General features: G+C 38.7%; 1 protein-coding gene across 10 annotated transcripts in view; it reads right to left on the minus strand.

The window, feature by feature from the left end:
* Window positions 1–13,743, minus strand: part of WDFY3 (WD repeat and FYVE domain containing 3) — a 309,091-nt gene extending 295,348 nt beyond the window's left edge. For 9 of the 10 annotated variants that reach the window (XM_031664584.1, XM_031664580.1, XM_031664576.1 and 6 more), the window contains exon 1: window positions 13,256–13,563. The gene's annotated coding sequence lies outside the window, so the exon portion shown is untranslated. Of the gene's footprint in view, window positions 1–13,255 lie in introns of all 10 variants that reach the window. The other variant, XM_031664581.1, reaches the window with a different exon arrangement.
* Between the last annotated feature and the right edge of the window lie 7,826 nt (window positions 13,744–21,569).

Here is a 21,569-nt window from a genome sequence, read left to right on the forward strand (position 1 = left end):
CTGCAGGATATTTCACTGTGTGAAATAAACCAGACACCAAAAGAAATATATTGCATCATCTCACTTATATCTGGTATCAAAAAAAAAAAAGGTCAAATATTCACAGAGATAGGGAATAAAACTAGTTATGAGGGTCAGGGTTGCGGGGAGGAAATGGGAGAGGTGTCTCAAAAGATACAAAATAGTATATATGCAGGATGAACAAATCTAAAGATCTCGTTAACTGACAATGTACTGTATTCAGGATTTTTGCTAAATGAGCAGGTCATAGCTGCTCTTGACACAGGGGAAAAAATGGGTAACTATGTGAGATGATAGATATGTTCATTTGTTTCACCATTGTAAACATTTTACTATTTATGTTATCTCATAACATCATGTGACTATCTTAAATATATACAATAAAATGTATTTTTTTAAAAAAGAATGCATGGTAGGAAAGTCATACTTAGTACAATTTTAATGATGACCTAGTTGTAAATGCTTCAGGAGCAAGAGTACGATTTTCATATCATAAGTATTTTTTTTCCTAACTATCTTACATTATTCCTAATCTTTTTCTTCTTTTTTACTTAAATATTATATTTGGCTGAATATTTTTCCCCAAGAAACCTGTTCTGATTCACTGACAGTGAAATCTATTAATCTGGGGCCGGGCGCGGTGGCTCAAGCCTGTAATCCCAGCACTTTGGGAGGCCGAGACGGGCGGATCACGAGGTCAGGAGATCGAGACCATCCTGGCGAACACGGTGAAACCCCGTCTCTACTAAAAAAAAATACAAAAAACTAGCCGGGCGAGGTGGCGGGCGCCTGTAGTCCCAGCTACTCCGGAGGCTGAGGCAGGAGAATGGCGGGAACCCGGGAGGCAGAGCTTGCAGTGAGCTGAGATCCGGCCACAGCACTCCAGCCTGGGTGACAGAGCAAGACTCCGTCTCAAAAAAAAAAAAAAAAAAAAAGAAATCTATTAATCTTATATGTCCTATAATTTTGATATAAATAAATTTCACAATTCCCACCAAGGAAATTCGATCAATCCCCCAATACTCAGATCAAACATCGTACCTTAGGGTTCCCTTAATCAGTTCAACCAAAAATAATCTTTCTACTCATTAAGTGTCCACAGCACTTCTGTACCTCTCAGACTCATCAAATACCTTTCGATTATGTATCTATCTATCTTATCTCCACTGTTACAAAGCTATTGAGGGCAAAACTACCCCTGTGTAAAGCAGCCAGGCATAGTACCTGTGACACCCAGCACAATCACAATAAAGTATGTTATCATCTTTAGGAAAAAAAGCTTATAGAATTATTATTATATATCATAACACCACTTGAGAGTCTATTTACATTGGATCATCATTTTGGGAAATAAGAACTAAGTAACTAAGTTCCCAGGTAGCAAGTTTAATCCCTGATGCTTGATCTAATTTAGTCCCTACTCATTACACAAATAAATCAAGCTAAATAAAATTATTAAGCAATCAATACACAATGATTGTTCTACAAATAACTGATACAGAGTTTATTTTTATTTCACACTTATTTACTCAACTATGGCATTTATCATCTAAATCACCTAATATTGTGTTTTAACGGGCAATGCCATGGGGAAAGAACTTGTACTGTAGGGTCAAAAAGACTCAGAAAGACTCCAGGTTTTAATCAAATAAATCTGACCATAAATTTATCTATAAATTCTTAGGGATTTCTAGGGTGAACAGAAAAAAGAAACATAATAAAACACATATTACCATTCTTTCATTTTTAGTAAACAGTCTTAGAGTTCCTCAGAGTAACAGTGAATATTTATTTTCCTGATTTTCTGACATGTTTACTGTCTATTTACATTTACTCACTCAACAAATGTTTACTGAAAGTCAATCATATTCCTACATTATGTGTCTAGAGAGAAAATAAAATTTGCTGAAATATATGATACAATGTCTGGTAATGTTCTATAGCTGTTTATTTAGCTGCACTATTAACTTTTCCAAAATCTCCTTAGAATCAGCACATTGACAGCAGATACTTAATAAATAATCTTTGGCTAACTGCTCAATATTTCTTGCTTTATTTGTTACATGTTAAGAAAGCTCCCAGTGACCAGGCACGGTGGCTCGCTCCTGTAATTCTGGCACTGTGGGAGGCTGAGGCAGGTGGATCCCTTGAGCTCAGGAGTTGAAGACCAGCCTGACCAATATGGCAAAACTCCGTCTTTGCAAAAAATACAAAAATTAGCCACGCACGGTGACGTGCCTGTAGTCTTAGCTATTCAGGAGGCTGAGGCAGGAGAATCGCTTGAACCCAGGGGGTGGAGGTTGCAGTGAGCCAAGATTATGCCACTGCACTCCAGCTTGGGCAATGGAACGAACCCTGTTTCAAAAAAAAAAAAAAAGGGAGCGGAAGCTCCCAGTAAGCAAATATAGTAGTGCCTAAATAAAGACGAACAGTAAAGAGGAATTAAGAAGAATGCCACGTAATTAAAATTTTTACATGACTATATCTAGGGCTGTGACTGAATTACCCTGTGGAAATAATCAGCCATTTGTCTAGTTACCTGTTGCTCTTCTTATAGGAAATGCAGGGAAGAAACATTCCCTGGGCCTGCTGCCTACGGACATAAGGCACAGATCTGAATTTGTATACATGAACATCTTCACCCTCTGAAGAGGACAAAAATACCAACATTCTTGTATTTTCCAATATTTTTCAAAATCAGGTCACTATGCTTTCAGTAATAAAATATAAATCAGTTATTGTACTATAGTTATAAGATATTATTAATGGGGAAAGAAAGATAGGTGAAGAGTACATGGAGCACTACACTATTTTTGCAACTTCCCAAGTTTATAATTACTTCAAAATTAAAAATTAAAAAAATCAATAAGATAACGCATCTTTAATAAGCGTTGCAGAAATTAAAACAGGTAAATTAAATTGTTTTTCTAAACTCAAATACTTAACATGTACTAAGTAACGAATATTTTGAGAAAATACTTGTGGAAATTCTATTTAAACTGTTGAATCCTAGGCACAATAATTAATCACCTTCTGAGTTATTCAACTTATAAAGTGAAATTTATGTGTGTGGATATTTTACTCAAAGCAAGGCAATAAAACTACAAGTTAATGTGCAGATAAACAAATCAGTTGTCCCTTGAAAAAAATAGGACGTAACACAAAATAATTTTGGCATAATTTTTTAATGGACCAAATAATAGCTATATATCAAATTCCTATTTTCCTTAGGCTAATATTAAATCAGTTGGCCTCCTTTAAGTCCACACTGGCTAGAGAACAGAAGGAAACATGCTAGGAAGAAATACCATACAGGAAGAGGAAGCTGGGCTTGATATTAATCGGCTGGGCAGTTGATTCATCAAGTGTTGACAACATACCAATTACAACATGTCAAAAATCACCCTGTCACATGGTCTCCACTCGTAACACAGGTACCAAGGGCTTAAGAAACTAAAGAAAGCTGAAAGAATCCATGTCAGAACTCAATGATCGCTATTATTTCAAGGACCCAGAGTAGAAAGGACAGCCAATGCATGAAGAACCAGAGGCCAGATGGGCTAGGGGTCCTACCCAAAGACACAACTCTCTACCAGCAGGGGAAGAACAAGAGTCTTTTAATTTCTGGGCCTCTGAAGTGCCATTATCAATAGGCACTAATCTTTTATAGGTAGTAGTAATGAACACTTTAAAGAGATTAGGCCATTCACAAAAGAATGAAACAACTGTAATTACTTTTTAAAATCCTCACTCATTTAGTAGTCCTCTGAACTCCCAAATACAATACTTTAAATCCACTGTGGCTTCACACATACCTAGTTGATACAAAGTTTCCAATCTAAGCTTGCAACCTCATCAAAATACATTATTATAGTACCACGTATGTCAGTTCTCTTTACTAAGTAGGGCGTCAGTTTTTTTAAGGCTTACAAGTATCTGCTACTGGATCAGCATAATGATAAAAAGTGTTGTCTCCAAACACCTCCAAGCCTTGAGCTTGCTCAGTTACTGCAGCACTTGATAACCATGGTGTTCTTTTGTGAAATATCATAAAACGATGATATTATTAAGCTAAATCATATATTACACACAAATATACTAATACATGAATAGAAGCAGGTGACAAAAGTTTTTTTCTTTTTAAAAAATAACCTTTATGAATGAAAACACAGACCTAAGAAAATCATTAATAATTTTCCTGGAGCTGAGAAAACTAAAGTGCTTATTTAATAGTGAGACCACTTTATAGAGATATAAAACCAAGGCCCAACTCAGGCATAGGCATTAAAACAGCAACAAAACCCCAAACTGAAAACAAAATCTCAGCACTTAAGTGAAATTAGTTTAGTTGGTCAAAATATATAGTGCCTACATTAAGTGGGCTAAGAGATAAAAAGTATTTCATATACCAAAAAAAAAAAAAAAAAAAAACTACAAGGTATATCATAATGAGACTTCTCACAATGGACTATAACACTATGGAAGCTTAATAATCCAATATTTTATCATCTATTATATACAATCTATTGGACACAATAATTTTTGATTAAACAAAATGAGGGGTAAGTGACTTGTATCACTAACAGACATTGCTTTAAAGTTTTGCCTCAAGTCTTACATTTTCTGCAGATACAGTACTTGAGATATCTCAATGTCCCTCCTCTGAAGGTTCAAAGACGTGAAGGTAATGGGGTCAGACAGCACATGGAAGCCTGCGACAAGAACTGGGGATTTTGGAGTTAATGGTCACAGTTTTATGACCCTAAGAAAGGTACGTGGTAAGGCCTGATGCTTTTAGACTCAAAAATCCCAAAGCCCTGCACCAGTGCAGTCAAGTAAATAAATCAACTAGTAATTATTTGTTCAACCAAATGAAACACATGAAGAAATATCATTAACTTTTTTCTGGTGCTGGGCTTTTCACATTCTGCAAGACTCAAGTTTCAGTTGTTTATAGAACTGATATTCTAGATCTATTAGTGTTATAGTTATTCAAGATTTGAGGGCCAAGTAATAAATTAACCTGAAAAAATTCCAACCAAAGAAAGAAAAACAGAAGTACGAATGAGTCAAAACATTCTGCAATGAACTTTATTTATTTAACTTGGAGATACATTATTTCCACATTTCTTTACTACTGTATTTCCTTATTACTACATTTATTTACGGTGAAAGAATGCATCTCTAAGTATGTGGCATTTCTCACACATAAGATTAGTGGGAAGATAAGGCTGTCAGGAAACGTTAAGGGATTTTGGGTTCATTTAACCCATGGGTTTCAGGGAAGCAGTGGAAAAGGCAGGGGCTGGCACAGCAATATGCACTCAATCATTTACCAAGTATTTACTGAGCACCTACTGTGTATAGCTCATTGCACCAGCACTAAATGCACAGTGGTCAGCAAAACAGATTCCACGTCCACATGAGCTAGCAGTTGCTATGCAATGTAGTTGGCATCTCCTACCCAGTTTTCGGTGATTAATCCTTTGTTTAAGCAGTTCTATAATTCAACAAACATTAATTCAATGAAATAAAAATTCAGAAGTTTTTTTAAACCAGCTATTAAGTTTCATAATAGGAGTACAACCAAGAGTGCTAAGGGAACATCCAGGAGGGACAACGTAAGCACTATTCCAGGTAGAAAGAAAGGCTCAGGGGCAGGAGAGCACAGCATACTTCAAAAGTTTCAAGTAGGAGACAGGAATGCATCTCTGCCATGCAGAGGATGCAATCTAGGCTCAAACAACTGAGTTTAGAAGTCAAAGTCCTAACACTGGTCTACCCAAGACTAATGACACCTCCACCACCCTGACCTCATGGTTCACCTCCTTCAGTCAACCCCTTATTGTTCTGTGAATATGCCAAGCACCCTCCTGCTTCAGAGCCTCAGCACTTGCTCTTCTCTCAGTCCTACAATTCTCACTCCCTCGGCTGCCTCAAATCTCTTCAAATGGACCTTTACAGAGAGGCCTTCTGATCCAGACCTCTATAAATGGCAATCCCACCCATACTTTAGCACCACAATGATTGTATGATGTCACTGACAGCTATACTATAATAATATAGTATATAATACACTACGTACTATAATAACTGACAGTTATTGACAGTACAATTAACAACAAGAATACTTGTTATCTATCCCCCTCGCCACTAGAATTTAAGCTCCTTGATATAGCTCTATCACCTAGCACTGTGCCTAACAGACAGCAGACACTCAAGTCTTTTTATAAAAAATGCACAAATGAATGGCTGTCAGAGATGAGACTGCAAAAGCCGGATTCAGGTTACAAAGAGTTTTTTATAGATTACAACCCCATATTTTAGTGCCTCTTTGATAATGACTTAAGACATATTCAAGAATTTTAAGTGAAAAAAAAATAAAGGGTATACTGGAAAGACCACAATTTCACATTTTAAAAAATTAAAACAAAGAAAAAACAATTTATTTTGGAAAGGGTGTGAGAGTAATTATAAGAAGACATGAGACTGAAGTTAAGAAGAATATTTAAAAGACCTCAAATACTTCAGCAGGGAAATACAGGCCTCAAAATTGTCTTCTAGCAGGTGGAGGTTGAAAAGGACAAACATTTACAAGATTTAAAAAACAACTGGACCTGATGCTTAAGTAAATGTGAGACATGAGGAAGACTGAGGAGTGTATGATGACTGCCAATCTCAATCTACTGATAGAACAGGTGCTAACAGCATTTACTTAAGCTGAAAAGATGGGAGAAGAAAATATATTTTGGGAGAAAGATTATGAGTTACATTTGGGCCATGCTGAGGTTGACATGCCTATGTAAATATCTCAGCAGATATGTCTAAACTAGCAGTTGGACATATCCCAGCATAAAATCAGTGGTTCAGATGTCATTAATACTTGTCACACAAACAAAACTTGATGAACTTCATGGCAGCAATAAAAATCAAATACACTTAATTATGTATAAACATTACAGTATTAGACGAGAATTAGCCTAAATGTTAAAAAGGAATGCTATAATCTTATCTATACTAATGCTTCTTAAAAGATCTGGGGATGAGTTCAAAGATAATATGATCAAATTATTTCAGTATATGAATGTTAGAAGTAAGCAAACTACCAAAAAATACCTCAATAATATAGTAAAAGTTTGCTTTTTCGGTTTTTACCCAGTTTTACTTCCCATTAACTTTCCTAATTACAACTAAGACTGGGTAGGCGCAAAAAATGTAGGCTTTAGAGGCCTGTTATTTGAAAACAATATTCCTGATATGTTTACTATTCACATTTTCTCTCATCTCTGAATAACTGTACATTCTATTAATGCTACACAGCCACTTCCCCTAACTACTCAATCTCCAGATTTCTCAATGAAGACAATGCTTCCTCCTGGAAGTCCTGCCAAACTTTGAAGTCTGAGTTTCATGCCCACCCCACCTCCACACCATATGTACCTACCTACAGCACCCACACCTCACGTATGTGATACCCTGTTCAACAGTCTCTTCCACTCAACTGTAAGGTCTATCATGATAAGGACCTTGAATCCTACATGCACAACATATTTGTGCATGTATATGAACAAATGTATGAATCAATGACCGAACAAATTATCCATTTTCTATGAGAACTGTTGAGATGTTTAAACAAGCATCTTTCATTATTACAGGGTACTCAAACTGTGAATATAGCTATCCTTATTTACAATCTAACATGACTATGTCTTTTATAAGGTTACTCTTCTTATTTTAAAAAAGAGAAGGGGTCTCACTATGTTGCCCAGGCTGATCTCGAATTCCTGAGCTCAAGCAATTCACCCACCTTTGCTTCCCAAAGTGCTGGGATTACAGATATGAGCCACTGCACCTGGCAGGTTACTCTTCTAAGGGTTTTATTTCATATCACCTTCTGAATGAATGATATCTTATTCCAACGGGGCAACCCAGTATTTTACTATTTGAAAATTAAATGTTGATATGAGGTATATGTAATTTAATCATTTGTCCACACTAAAACTATGAAATTTCAAAGACAGATTTTGACCAGGCACAGTAATCTCAGCATTTTGGAAGGCCGAGCAGGGCGGATCACAAGGTCAGGAATTCGAGACCAGCCTGGCTAACGTAGTGAAACCCTATCTCTACTAAAAATGCAAAAATTAGCTAGGCATGGTGGCAGATGCCTGTAATTCCAGCTACTCAGGTGACTGAGGTAGGAGACTCGCTTGAACCCGAGAGGTGGAGGCTGCAGTGAGCCGAGATCATGCCACTGCACTCCAGCTTGGGCGACAAAAGCAAGACTCTGTCTCAAAAAAAAATAGATTTTGATACTGTGGTTTCAGAAAGAGTAGTAACTAACTTAACAGTCCTCAAGATTTTAAAATAAAAAACAATTGAATGAGTTTATAGAACTTGGTGAAATCCCATTAAAGCAAAGTGTTGGCATACGGGGAGCCACAAAGAATCTTTTTTTCCCTTGAAGTCCAAGTCAAAATTGAAAAAAAAATTCTTTATGATAAATTTTTTAATTCTAATTTTTTAAACAGAGCTTTATCTACCTGTTTAAAATGGTTCATTTTTAAAATTGTTAACAGCTAAGCATTAGAATAATTCCCTAATGATGATGCCTTCACAAAAAGTAATTTTCACAACATGGAAGGTGAGTGCACAGTAAAAACTCAACAAACAGCCTTCAAAGGCTGCAGCCTTCATAGTGAGATCATAACTGATGCCCAAGCTAAAGAAAATTATTTTTTTAGAAACATCTATCATAAACTTTCTAGGTTGAATCTAAACACTACTGAAAATAAGAGTAAAAAAATTTAAAGGAGATCACTACACATATAATAAGTGGCTAAAGTTTTAATAACTGACAATACCAAGTGCTGACGAAGATGCAAAGCAACTGAAACTCTCAGATATTGCTGTAGGAATGTAAGATGATATCACCATTTAGGAAAACAATTCAGTAGTTCAATAAAAAGGTCACTGATATTAATAAATATACACTTATCCTAGGACCCAAAAATCCCACTCCTAGGTATTAACTCAAGAAAACTGAACATTTTTGTCCCTCACATAGACCTGTATGCAAATGGTTATAGCAGCTTTATTCATATTTGACCAACACTAGAAACAACTCAAATATCCATCAGTTTAGGAATGGATGAACAAATTGTGTTACCCTGCTGTAAAACCATGTTACTCAACAAAAACAGGAACTGTGCTGGAGCTGGCTGGTACCAGCTCATGGGAGCCCATTGTTAAATTTTCAGGAATTCTGTGAGCTGATAGCTTAATTTAGGCCATAGTGAGAGTGTTTACACTACAATGATTAGCAAATGCCACAAATCAGGGATTCTTTTTTTTTTTTTTCTGAAGAGCATGTTGTTAAAACATTTCCCAGCACATCACTGAACAAACTACTGATACATGTAACAACTTAATAAATATCAAGCATTATGCTAAGTGCAAGAGAATACGAAAGGCTATGTAATGTATAATTCCATTTATATATGCTAGACCAGATAAAACTTTAAGAGCATCAATTAAATTAATGGTTTTCAGGGGCTGGGGGTGTAGAGGGAGAGCACTGACTCATGACAGGCCATGAGTGAACTTTTTAGAGTAATGGAAACATCCTTTATGTCTTGACTGTGGTGGAGACTATCCAATTATAGACATTTGTTAAACTTTTACTACATGTAAATTATGCTTCAATAAACATTAAAACATTAAAGTAGAAGCCATTTCTTTTTTTTTTTTTTTGAGATGGAGTCTCGCTTTGTCACCCAGGTTGGAGTGTGGCGGTGCGATCTCGGCTCACTGCAACCTTTACCTCCCCGGTTCAAGCTATTCTCCTGCCTCAGCCTCCTGAGCAGCTGGAACTACAGGTGCACACCACCATGCCAAGCTAATTTTTGTATTTTTAGTAGAGATGGGGTTTCACCATATTGGCCAGGCTGGTCTCGAACTCCTGACCTCAGGTGATCCGCCAGCCTCGGCCTCTCCAAGTGCTGGGATTACAGGTGTGAGCCACCATGCCCGGTCATCATTTATTTCTTAATCATTTCATGGATGATAAATACACCACACACAGCAAGGGAGAACTGGATTTATCAGTGTAAATATCAGAAAGGCCGATTTTGACTTGATATACACAGAAATATAGATTTAAAATGTTTAAAAAAAAAAAAGAAAAAAGAAAGGCCTGGCACAGTGGCTCAAGCCTGTAATTCCAGCATTTTGGGAGGCAGAGGCAGGCAGATCACTTGAGCTCAGGAGTTCGAGACTAGCTTCGCCAACAGGGTAAAACCTTGTCTCCACTAAAAATACAAAAATTAGCCAGGCATGGTGGCCAGGGTCTATAGTCCCAGCCACTTGGGTGACTGAGGCACAACAATCTCTTGAACCTGGGAGGCAGAGGTTGCAGTGAGCCCAGATCATGCCACTGCACTCCAGCCTGGGCGACAAAAGCAAGACTCCGTCTCAAAAGAGAGAGAGAAAAAAAAAAAAAGTCAAGAAAAAAAAAGAAGAGGGGAAATCTGTAATCATAGGAAAGACTAAAATCAGAGGTGGATGATCCTTCCAAGGATGCTGTAGAAATGACCCTACTTCGGGTGTGATTTCAGACTAGTGTCGTTAACATGAAGTTAGTATCATTAAGATCTCTTCATACTGGGAGTCCAGGGCTCCAAAATCTCATGATATTGTATACTATGATAATCTCAGATATACTTTGCAATTCTAACTAAAACATCAATTACTTATTTTTACATCAATCAAATGGTATTACCGATCAAAGTCTAGTATACCCTGGTTATGAATGCTGGCTCTGACTTCAGACAATCTGGGTTCACATGTTGGCCCACCAGTGTTTGCATGACCTTAAAACAACTTGTTCTATTTCCCCAACTGTAAAATGGGATTAATATTTTCCTTCAATTTAAATGAGAATGTGTTAGAAACAACGTCTATGTGCTGAACTCTTAATCACAAACATTTCTTGGGCATAATCAGAAATGAAGGACATAAATCATCAAATGTAATTTAAAAATTTTAGCTTTCCAAATATGGAATATTTATCCTTTAATTTTCTATCTAGAAGTTCATAATCTTTTACAGAGCCATATCATTTTGAGAATGCGATCACCACACAGACTCTTCATCTAGGAAAAATTCAAATATATGCTATATTCTGCATATGATTTCTGGGGAGCCAAGGACCCTCAGAAGCATATGCATGAAATTAACAAAGAAGCAGGGCATGGTGGCTCACGCCTGTAATCCCAGCATTTAGGGAGGCTAAGGCAGGAGGATCACTTGAGGCCAGGAGTTCAAGATCAGCCTGGGCAACACAGGGAGACCCTCGTCTCTACAAAAACTACAAAAATCAAACAGGCATGGTGGCATGCACATGTAGTCCTAACTTCTTGGGAGGCTGTGGTGGAAGGATCACTTGGGCCCAGAAGTTCAAGGCTGCAGTGAACCATGATCATGCCACTATACCCCAGCCTGGGTGACAGGGCAAGACCCTATCTCTAAAAAAAGAAAGAAAGAAATTAAGAACAACTGATATAAACTTTTAAAATTGCAAAGTTGAGCAGTGGAATTTAAGAATCTCTTCAAAGTAGAGAACCCAACTTAATAATGAAATATTATACTGTCATTTACTTTTTTAAAAACAGATTTTGCAAGAATAGAACATCGTATTTTCTAATTTACCCCTCCTTTTTGGAGGTGATATAAATTTTTAGAAACTTTTTTTTCTTTAAAAAAATTGTTTTCTCTATGTTGCCCAGGCTGGCCTCTAACTCCTGGCCTCAAGTAATCCCCCAGCCTTGGCCTCCCAAAGTGCTGGGATGACAAGCATGACCCACTGTGCCCCACGAAAAGCATGCTTATATTTCAGATGAATCCATTTTAACTCATGGAAAGAAACTAGCAGCAGAAACTTACCTTTCTAGCAGCTTGAGATAGAATGGTTCAAAGTGTTAACATACTCTACTATTGTTCAAATATCGCAGGAAGAGTTCTCAATTCTAATGTAATATATATTAAGAGTCTCATGATAAAGTTTTATCTTTTTTTAAGTGGGATTTTTTTACTAGACTTATGCACTAATACAACATGTTTTTCTATAAACTAGCATATTTTTGGTTCTATTTTATGTTGTTTGTTATGTCGCCTGATAGTCGAAACCAGTTGTTCTCAACCTGCTACCAAATACCAACCTGGAAATATGCCACTATTTAAAACGCCCAAATAATAGGGTTTTGTTTTTCCTTTTCAATTGTTTGGTTTTCAAACTACATAGTAAACCAGTTGGCAACCATTACTGAACCAAAATAGTTTTTCGTATGCATGAGCACCATTTTCCCACAGAAAACACTTAACCATTTTTAAGGTACTGGAAGTCCATGCAAGGGTTCACATATGCAGTAAATATCCTTTCAATCTGATTGTATCACATTGTTTCTGTGAAAGGAAGACCTGATATTGCAGATTGCAGAATTAAATGGTAAAACTCAACGAAAAGCTGCACCTGAGGCTCAAACACTAGCCAGATGGCCTTTGGTCGGAAAGGTCACATCTGCGTTTTAAACCCCGCCGTAACTGTGAATGTTTGAGATGCCACCACATCCCCAGTACAAGAGAACTGGAGCATCTCTGGTTCCTTCCATAATCGAAGGGCTTCCGGCATAGGGCGTAGGGGGAGAGGCCCGAAGCCCAGCGCCCGAGGAATATAGGCCGCGCTCGGCTGCGTCCGGTGCGGGGGGGGGGGGCCTCCGGGAGCTGAGACCCCGCGGGATGCAGAGGGGGAGCCAGGGCCTGATCCCCTACCCCTGCGAGCCAGGGCCGCCAGGTTACGGCCCCACTGCTTCCCAGAGGTAACGTCCAGCCCTCTCCTCCCCTATCCCCCGAAATATCCCGGTTCCGCTCCGCTCAGCCCGCCGCCCGTGACCCCAACCCCGACCCCGACCCGATCGCGACGGCGCCCTCCCCAGGCCGCAGCGGAGGACTCGCGCCAGGCAGCCAACCCTGGCGGCGGCGGCGGCGGCTGCGGGCCAAGGCGGACCCTGGGGAGGACAGCAGCTGGGCCGCGGCCTGTCCCTAGGGGGAGCGGGCGCAGGGCCGCGAGTGGGCAGCGCCTCCGCCCCGCACGAACAAAGCGGCCGGGCGCGCCGGGCCGAGGCTGCGCCGCCTCTCCGGGAGCGCGGGGGGCGGGGAGGATGGCGGGGGCACTCACCTGAGGGCCGGCGGAGGGCGCGGGCGGGCCGGGCCCGGGAGCCGGGACCGCGGCAGGCCGGGGCTCCGCGCCGGGGACGCACGGGCTACGGGGAATGGGCGACCGGCGCGACGTCCGCGGCGGGGCCCAGGAGCCCCGCAGCGCGGGCCGGGGGCCGGGGCCCGGGCTCGATTCTGCGGCCGCGAGGTATGGGAACCGGTCCACCGGGCCAGGCAGCGATGCTAGGCGGCAGGGGCAGCGACGCTGCCGCCTTTCCCTTCTCCTGCCCCCGTCTCTGCTCCGCCGCGTCCTCGTCCTCGCTGGGTCCCCGCCGCCGCCGCCTCAGCCTCGGCGCTCCTCGGGTTTCGTCTCTCCATCAAGGCCGGGCCGACCCGCAGGGACCATCCCGGAAAGTGAGGGGTTGTTGCCGTTTCCCGCAGCTGTTGGTGGCCATCTTTAATCCTCCTCCTCCTCCTCCTCCTGCTTTCTCCACCTCCCGCTGGCTGCCTGACTGACTGACTCTGGATCCTCCTCTTTCCCCTCCTGCTCCTCCTACTGAGCCGGCCGCAGAAATTGCAGCCGCTCAGCTTCTACCCCCTCCTGCCTTTCCTTCCTCTTTCCTTACTTCCTTCCCTTCCCTCGGCTTCCCCCTCTCCCCTCACTCTCAGCGGCTGCCTTCGCCCCCGTCTGCAGGCAGCGCCGCTGGATGCTTCCAGCTGGACTTCAACCCCAGACGCGCCTCTTCCCCGCCCCGCTCCCCTCTCCCCTCTCCCACCCCTGCCCCTCTCCGCGGCGCTCACCCTTCTCAGTCCCAGTTTCTCAAAGGACTCAGCTGAGAAAGGACAACTGGGTTCCGCTTTCCTTAACCCTACACGCTTTAGCTGGATGCTGACAGCGGCGATGGAGAAACGCAAAGCTGCGTTAATTTTACTCTAGCCAGAGTATAAAAGAACTGCCCACGCCAGCTATTTTACTACGCAGCTTCGAAACTCCTGCACGCTCTCCTGTGTGGCTCCGGTCCATTATGGGACTGGAGTTGAGGAGCTCGGTCTCAAATGGTGCCTTCCGTCACTGACCTTGAGTCCATTGCTTAAGATTTTAGGTTTTCCTTTTCCTTCCTGGGAGGGGCATTGTTTATACCTTTGCAGTCCCAACAAACAGTGTTTAGACCAAATAAGTATTCTTTAGTAAACCTAGAACTGCCAAGTGATCATCAGTTTGTCCGTTTGTTCCTACTCAACCCAGTAGACAATTTGGGTCACGCTTCAGTTCTGGCAGTGAAGACAAACTGAGTCAGCAGTTAGAAGTGGACTCCCTTAAACAACAGTTAGAGTGGGGAAGTGGTCATAACATCGCTCTAATGACAAACTTGTTTTTCCTAACACTGCAATCTACAGAAGTTTCAGGATTTCCTCTAATAAACATAAGGCAAGTTGGATTTGCTGTTTTCTTCTTTTTGACAATTTTGCCTTTAGAGTTGGACCCATTTGTAATGATTTACTCGTCAATTACTCCAAGGTAACAAACTTGGAGGTAACATTGCTAACAAACACAGATGACATATGTGAACACTGTGTGGCGTGGCGGGGGAGGGGGGGGTCACAGTTTTTGCTTCTCTTGGGCACTGGCTATTTAAAAAAAAAAAAAAAAAGCACCTTGCCCTTTCAAAATAAGACCAGTGTGTTCAAAGGTTAGTGCCTTAAACAGACCAAATGTAGGCAGAAATGTTTTTAAATGTAGTTTTAGATTCTACTTCAAAACGAGTAATGTTTTGAAAGTTCAAATATAAGATATTGTAATTATAAAAATTTAAGGGTTTCAAATCTCTTTGAAAAGAATATGCCAAAACAAACCTAAAAATATATTTTAGTGAAAATACTATATCCTTTGGTGGGGGGCAGAGCAGAATTCTGATATTTTTATTTAATCCTCACGAAGTAACCTTAATTAACCCAGTTAGGTTCAAGATTTCAGTTGCCATCTTTCAATGCCAATAATTTTTCCATTTGAAATCAACAACCTATACCAACATCTACAACTCTTTTAAACCCAAATGAAGTATTTGAGACAGCATTGTACAATACATTTTGAAATAAATTATTACAAACAAAGCACCTATATGGGTGTGTGTATGTGCTTGTGCATGTACTTTTTTTGTTGTTCTTTCTTTCCTTTTGGCCTTTTGGTGTTTATTTAGATTTTGTGTTCTTCCAGTCTATTTCTAGGCAAAATACCACAAAATTCTTGACTCTTAAATATTCGCTTATAAAACTGTATGTATAATAATTGGAGAAAAAAGAACGTTAGATAACATGAATATACACTGAGAAAATAGGCTGACTTCTTTTAAACATTAAGACCACCATGCATTTTTAAAGGAAGATTTTCAATTAGAGGTTTCAGGATTATTGTCATTGTGATTTGATTTACACTGAGGGAGGAAAGAGTTACATTTTAAAATACTATAATTATATTTTTCTGTTAAAAAATATATTGCAATAAAGTTCACAAATCTATCAGTATGCAAATGCAGCTATTTTCATATTAATGTCTTACAAACTCAAAGGTTTTTCAGTGATAGACGTAAAAATAAATGTACCACGTTTTTTTTTTCCTTTTTACTGAAGCCACATAAACGTAAGTACTGTAATAATGGAAAAATTAGACCCTTCACATTTACTTTTTTACAGCTCTGTCATCATTACAGCCTTACCTTTGGTCTTTGTTGCCGGCTAAGTGTAGTTTCACTGTCATCTTAGGATTCGAGTATGAAAAAAAAATGGTCAAATCAGTTTTTCCTGCAACATGATTATTGTTTCGTATGTACTCACTCTCAGATAAAGTCAAGGTCCTCTATAATACAAAGAATTGTGTTAAAGTGGGATAAACCCTTTGTGCAGAGGCCAGATGGAAAGAGATCTAGGCATGTGCAGCAAAATCCTCTGGGAATAGAGGAGCAAGCATGAAGGGCTATTTCTAAACAGTTCTGCACTGGGAGGCTGATCTCCAACTTACAATTCATGAATAAGGTGATTGTGGAGAATAATAACCAAGAGGCTATCTGTGACAATAAGCAAACAGAACTCATATTTGCTTTTAACATGATTGAAAATTCTTATGAACATGAATGAGTGAAGCATAATTTTAAATGAAGGAAAATGGAGATAAAGGGTTCATGAAAAATATCTAAAAGTAAGAGGAAGAAAAAATAATAGAAAAGAGCAATTTTGGAAAATTGTTAATACATATTAACAGTTTGCTATTTAAACAATTATTTACTTTATGTTAACTTTTTGTTAACATGTTTGCTTTTAAGACTATACAAGAAATAATTTAAACTTGGTCAGGTAGCATTATCCCAGAGATAAGTATATGTAATTAGAATTTTGAGATATTTATTCCAAAACATAGAGTGCTAAATGATGCTGTGACACAAAAATCAAAAGGAATGGAAGTGTTAATTGACATATTTAAAAATTACTGAGCCACTATATTATATAAGAATTATATTAAATATATATTTCTATTTTTCCAGGCTACTAGATGCAACAATAGAATTACCATATTGTTTTTCCTGGTTTGAAAGGACCAGATGGAAACAAACTGGGCAAGCCAATGAACGTCTCTGGGGATTATGGGAATTGAGTGTCTATGAAAACCATATTCCAGAAAAGAATATAGTCTTAGGTAAATGTTCTTATAATCTCCGTTCTCTAGAAAAGACAGTACCTCTGTTCTGCATCTTCCTCTTTAGGTGGACTGTCTAAAATATCAAGTGAATAATGACAAGCCATGTTTATCTGCACTGATTGAAATCTAGTATCATTCTTCACTCCTCAATTTACAGAACTGCTTATAATTGACTGATGAGCTGTCCCTGAGACAGGGCCATTTATAGTCATTACTGCACTCTAACTGGGGAGAAATCCTTTTAGAAAGTTCTAATTAGAGACTTTTTCTGTTATTTTTCTTATACATACATTCAAAAGAGGTACTGGAGAGTTTGTTTTGTTTTGGGAAGGGGCATGTGTGTAGCTCAATGTATTGTTTTTCTTCATACTTAAGTAAGTAATATGTAATAAAGCTTCTTTAAACTATAAAGAGTTACAGGCTCACAGGAGGAAAGAGAATAGTGTCATGTTTTGCCCTTGTTCATCATAATTATCAGCACTATAATAGAGACGGGGGTTGAAGGCTTTGATTATTAATAAATTCTATTTCTACTTAAAGGTCCTCTTCATCTTCAGTTCCTGTATGTTTCTCTGTGGAGAGTTCAGACTTTTAGAACCAGTATGCTTACAATGTTTTTACAGGATAAATACACTTGACCCTTGAACAACACAGGTTTGAACTATGCAAATCCACTTCTGTGTAGATTTTCTGCCACCTCGGCCACCACCAAGACATCAAGAACAACTCTTTCTCTTCCTCCCCCTTCTCAGCTTATTTAACCTGAAGATGATGAGGATGAAAACCTTTATGATGATGCTTCTCCACTTAATGAATCATGAATATATTTTCTCTTCTTTATGATATCCTTAATAGCATTTTCTTTTCTCTGGTTTTATTGTAAAGGTAAGTATATAATACATATACAAAATATATGTGAATCAACTGTGTTATCAGTAAGGCTTCTGGTCAACAGTGGACTATTAGTAGTTAAGTTTTCGGGGATTCAAATATTACACACAGATTTTCAACTGTGCAGAGGCCAGGGAGGGCATCAGCACTCCTAACCCTGGCGTTGTTCAAGGGTCAACTGTATAGTAGTATACACATTGAGCTTATTTCACTCATTAAAAATTGTAGTGAAAAATTATTCAAGTGGCTCAGTGTAGCTCATCTAGTGCAAACTTTGTAGCAATTTGAATGAAATCCAGGTCTCCTGACTCAGTCTCAAGTCCCATAACTTCAGAATTGACAGGGCTCATCTCAGAGGAGACAAACTCAACCAAAGAAACTTTTAACTGTGCCATCTTCGGTTAAATATAATTTAAACTTAATTTCCAGAATTAATGTTCAGCGTTGACCTTTCTTAGAAATAAAGCTAAGGAATAAAGTAAATAAACAGGGTTTTCGTATTTACAAAAATGAGAACAATTATTTGCAATTAAAGTAAAAAGCAAATTTAAAGAGTTTAAGAGAGCTCAAGTTGACTAAAAAATGTGCGATTTTTTGAAACCTAAAACAACCCCTATTCTATAACATTTATTTATGGTTCAAAAAGTATAAAGTTAACTCAAAAATACTGTGTTATTTCATGGATTAAGTTAAAATTGTGTTGCAAGACTCAGGAAACAAACCTCAGTTAACTAAATAAAGTAAAACACTGCCATCTGCTGACTAGAATGAAAAATTAGTGGGTCTTTTACCATCTGTAACTAGCGAGAGGTCTCTGTTAATTTATTCCATAACTCTTAAAAGTATGCTAAAAAACACTATGCTGGGTGATACAAAATTACTCAGTCTCCTAGATGGACACCTAGGACTATACCCTATGCTACCGTATTAGTTAGGGTTCTCCAGACAGACAAAACCAATAGAATATAGATATAGATACAGGAGAGGGGATTTATTAGGGGAATTGGCTCATGCAATTTTGAAGGCTGAGAAGTCCCAGGACAGGCCGTCTGCAAACTAGAGACCCTGGGGTGCCAGTAGCGTGGCTCATTCCAAGTATGTAGGCCTGAGAACCCAGAGGGGAGCTGATGTGAGTCCTGATATCGAAAGGCTGGAGAGCCTGCCATTCTCATGTCCAAGGGCAGAAGAGTGTATCCCAACTTTAGGACAGAGAGACCAATTCACTTTTCCTCTGTTTTGTTCTGTCTGGGCCTCCAGCTGCTTGCATGGTGCCCACCCACATTGAGGGTGAATCTTTCCCACTTAGTCCACACAGACTCACACTCCAATCGCCTCTAGAAACACCCTCACAGACACACCCCAAAATAATGCTTTACCATTTATCTATATATTCATTAATCCAGTCAGGTTGATACCTAAAATTAATCATCACAACTAGCATGTGGTGGTGGTGGTTATCATTATTCGAACAGTTAAATCTGACCATAATCAGTAATGCAGCAATAATAGGGTTTAAATATAAATGAGGAAATAAAGTTATTATCTCGAAATTTTGAATCTAGAAAAATTTTACATTAAAACTTATTTAAGGCTGGGTGCAGTGGCTCACACCTGTAATTCCAGCACTTTCAGAGGCCAAGGCATGCAGATCACTTAAGGTCAGGAGTTTGAGACCACCCTGGCCACCATGGTGAAAACCTGTCTCTACTAAAACTACAAAATTTAGCTGGGTGTGGTGACAGGCACCTGTAATTCCAGCTGAGGCTGAGGCGGGACAATCACTGGAACCTGGGAGGCGGAGGTTGCAGTGAGCCAAGCCGAGATTGCATCATTGCACTCCAGCTGGGCTACAGAGCGAGACTGTGTCTCAAAAAAAAAACAAAACAAAACAAAACAAAACAAAAAAAAACTTTAAATTGTATAACTACAGTAAAATTAATTTGGAAAATAAAAAAATTTAAAGTTTAAGTCATGACCTAATTACTTCACTCTGCAAATATTTGAGTGGTTACCATGCCAGAAACTAGATTGCCTGCAAGAGATATAATAAAAACCTACTGTCTACCTTTATGGAGCTCACAGTCTAGAGAAAGAGATAGATATCAACCAGGAATGATAGTGTCTTAAGAACTATAACAAGATGGTACAAGAATACCTCCTTCTGCTCTAGTGGGGCACACGAATTATTATCAACTCATACAAATTACAGTATAATAAGTATTTACTCCTGTCCTCAATTACTATAAATAATCCTTGGACTTATTCAAAGCTATATTTTGAGCTTCCTGTCTGAGTGGAGTTTTTGTTGTATTGCTTTACTCAGAAACCTCAAAAGGTTTATAACATTTCAATTTCTCCCATTCCCTGCATCAAATCCATTACCAAGTATTGCCAATTTTACTTCCAAATAACTCTCAAATATAAATAACTCTTCCCATTTTCTCTGGTACTACCCTACTCTCGTATTTTCAACTGAGATAACCTTTTATCTAGTCTACCCACATTCACTTGAATCTCTTCCAATCCATTGTTTCCATTTACAAATTTTCAGTGGTTCTTGGGACCTGGCATAGTTGGCCAAACATCCACCTCTCTAATGTCAACATGAGCCATAATTTAATGCACTTTCTCTACTGCTATTACCCTGGCCTGTTCAGTCCCTTCTCCTTGACATGCTCCCGTTGCCACAGGGCCTTTGCACAGTCTATTTCCTGTCTCTATTCTTCATCTACTTGAACAATGTCTTCACTGAATTATCTAAGTCACAAATCCCACCATTAAATTTTTCATAGAACAACTCAATCTTCCTTCATAGCACTAATCAAGGATGCAGTTTTATAGTTTTTTATGTTATGATGTGGTTTATGCCTGTAAATTCAATGAGGACAATAACTGTGTTTTGACTCTTTATTGGTCCAGTTTTGGTAAGACCAGTTAACATTATAAAATTCTTCAATATCAGAGTAAAGAAGTTTTGAATCAAGCAATTGACACCTGTCATAACTTAATGAAGTACACACATTTAACGGATGAATAAAATATGCTGGATTATTGATGATTCCAAACATATTTAATTTATAATTTTTTCCTGTTTATTTCATATATGTTATGACAAGACTAGAAAACATATTTTTTTTCTTTAACACTGGCTATTGGGCCCTGCTATCCTAATCAGAATGTGTGCTAATTTGAGGGCACTCTATCCTCAAGGCAATGTCATATTTGAGGAGCAACTGTGAATGAAGTCAAACATTGACCTAGTTTTTTTGACATCTTCTCTATCACTGCAATATTTTGTGTTTTCTCTTTTGCTCTTCCTTATCACTTGACATTTCTGCCACCATTATATAATCTTTAAAAATCAAGTTCCTTTTTTGCTGTTGTGCTTTTGAAACTTCCAGATGATGGGATGGGGTAGAGAGACACAATAACAAACAAAATAACCAAACACACAACCTACTTTATTTAAAATTTTTAAAGTTACTTTATTTAAAAATTTTCCTCAATAGCTTGGATTTATAGATAGAACCAGTCACGAACAAATAGAGTTATATTTACTTGCCTTATCAAGAAATTAAATCATTCTGAATTCATAGTGAGACTCTATAAATCAATTATGTTATGTATATAATATCATTTATTTTCCTTAAAAAAATTTTTTTTAAAGTAGAGACAAGGTTTCGCCATGTTGTCCAGGTTAGTCTCTAACTCCTGGGCTCAAGTGATCCTCCTGCCTGGACCTCCTAAAGTGCTG

Source organism: Papio anubis, chromosome 3, assembly GCF_008728515.1.
Source record: "Papio anubis isolate 15944 chromosome 3, Panubis1.0, whole genome shotgun sequence".
In the NCBI taxonomy this organism is placed as follows: domain Eukaryota; kingdom Metazoa; phylum Chordata; class Mammalia; order Primates; family Cercopithecidae; genus Papio; species Papio anubis.